This window comes from Propithecus coquereli, unplaced genomic scaffold (assembly GCF_000956105.1).
Source record: "Propithecus coquereli isolate 6110/MARCELLA unplaced genomic scaffold, Pcoq_1.0 Scaffold468, whole genome shotgun sequence".
NCBI classification, from domain to species: domain Eukaryota; kingdom Metazoa; phylum Chordata; class Mammalia; order Primates; family Indriidae; genus Propithecus; species Propithecus coquereli.
The window spans coordinates 1,599,077-1,601,732 of NW_012150485.1; positions in this window are offsets into that span (position 1 = coordinate 1,599,077).

Here is a 2,656-nt window from a genome sequence, read left to right on the forward strand (position 1 = left end):
ATTCCAAGATTTTTAGTGTAAAAGACAAACCCATAAAAGTACTAGCAGAAAACAGCATAATGGTTTTTATAGTTTCAGAATAAGGAAGTTTCCCTAAGCAAGATTTTTAAAAATTCAGAAACCATAATAGAAAGATTAGTAAATGTGATTACATAATAATGAAAATTTCTGTCATTCTGTAAATAATGTGAAAATATAGGTATAGCTCTGTATGCTATTAGGATCAATCTCTGATATGTTAAATAAAAGTAAGATACAGAACTCTGTAGAATGCTCTGATTGGAGAATACAGGCTAGATATGCATATAATATCTCTGAAAGCATAGTCCAACTACCTCTGGGAAGAGGGAGTAGGACTTAGAAATAAGAGGGAGATTTTTCATTTTATACCCTTTCCTTCTCTCTCTTTTTTTAAATGGTATGTATTTTTCTACACTAATACAGAAAACAATGTGAGACTTTCAGTTTTTAGTTTTAAAAAGTAATGCTTTAAATTTAATAAAGACAGCAAGCCTTATTAACAGTTTAAAACACTGTCATGTAAGTAATTCAGGACAAAAAATTCAGACTTTAAAAGCAAAACAAAAAAAATCCACATTTCCCATCTGACTACTTTGTGAAAAGAGGGAATAGAATGCAACTTCCAAGAGAGGTGAGGAGAGCTGGGCTAAATATGAGGTAGGGTACCATAAAAAAATGGAGGAGTTTCTAAAATCAATATGCCTAGCCTTAACTTTGAAAAAAACTGCCCTATAGCCAGTGCATTATTTTCAAAGTATAAAATGGATTTTACAATGTTGCCTTAAGTATTCCGGTACTCAGGTAATTTGGGATCAGAAATGGTCTATTTAAAAACATGGCCCAGAGCCAGGTGTGGCTGACCCTGTAATCCCAGTACTTCAAGAAGCAGAAGCAGGAGGATTGCTTGAGGCCAGGAGTTCAAGACCAGTTTGGGCAACATAGTGAGAACTCTGTCTCTACAAAAAATAAAAATCAGCTAAGTGTGGCAGCACATGCGTATAGTCCTAGCTACTCAGGAGGCTAAGGCAGGAGGATCACTTGAGCCCAGGAGTTTGAGGGTGTAGTGAGCTATGATTACACCACTGCACCCCAGCCTGGGTAACAAAGCAAGAACATTTCTCAAAAAAAATAAAATAGACATGGCCCAGGAAACAGTGAATGCTAGATATTAATACTAAGCTTCTATTTAAATCTTTTAAAAACTAGCAGCTTAGGCTGGGCATGTTGGCTCAGGCCTGTAATCCTAGACTCTGGGAGGCCAAGGCAGGAGGATCACTTGAGGTCAGGAGTTTGAGACCAGCCTGAGCAAGAGCGAGATCCCATCTCTACCAAAAAGAAAAAATTAGCCAAGCGTGGTGGTGTGCACCTGTAGTCCCAGCTACTCAGGAGGCTGAGGCAGAGGAGGATGGTTTGAGCCCAGGAATTTGAGGTTGCAATGAGCTTTGATGATGCCACTGCACTCTACCCAGGGCGACGAAGTGAGGCTCTGTCTCAAAAAAAAAAAAAGATAGCAGCTCACATTAACAGGTCATTGGGGTACAGTTTTAAACAAATTTATTCTGATGCCAAAAATTCTACTAGGAATAGAAGTAACTTCTAGAAACAGTAGTTTGAATGAGTGCTTTCTGGGTCCAAGGTATTGAACACCACAGTCCTGGAATCGTGCACTGTGGCTCTAAGAGTTGTGACACTTGGTGCATCATAGGTGGTTTAGGAAACCATTATCTTCATGATTGTAACTTGAGAATTTCTCAGGGGCTCGAACCACCACTTTAAACCTTGTCTGTGAATGTGCATGTTTTTCTCTGCATCAAAAAGGAAAATTCCAAGACAACTAATATCACAAGAACTGCTGGCAAAAATAAATTGAGAGGCTCATTTTAAATCTTGGCCTTGGAGAGAATATGTCACTACATGGTGAAATATGAAGAGGTTAAGAACTAAACTAGAACATGTGACAGATTATGCTATGTACTTAATAGTAAAATGTTAACTTTTAACCTTTATTCTTTCTGGAGAGTAAACTAGATTGTTTGGCAGTCTAGCGAGAGTTTTCAGTGGCAGTAAGAATTACTCATCCAATAAAAAATTACTGAGTTCCTTCTATGTGCCAGATACTGTTCTAGGCATGAAGCCTACAGCAGTGAACAGACAAAATCTCTGCCCTCAATAGAGTTTAGATTCTGACAAAATATATAACATCATATGATAAGTGCTGTGGAAAAAAACAGAGGATGCTGCTAATTTTACATAGGGTAGACAGGGTAACCTCACTAAGGTAACATTTGAGCAAAGGTTTGAAAGTGATGGAGCACGCCAGGGATAAGCATCTAGACAGGACACACTGTGCGCAGAGGCCCTGAATCAGGCTTTCCAGCATGTTCCAGAATCATCGAGATTCGTGTGCCTGGAGTGGGGTCAGGGCGGAGAGAGTAGTAGAAAATGAAGTAAAGGAAAAGGGCAGGGCAGAACCACTTACGTAGGACTTTGTATGCCATGATAAGGACTGTGCCTTTTATTCTAAGAGAAGCTATAGGTGGATTTTTGAGAGGGATAATACTTTTAAAGGATCACTCTGGCCACTGGGTTGATAACAGATTTGTAGGGGATTCGAGGAGCAGATTTGGGTAGGTGG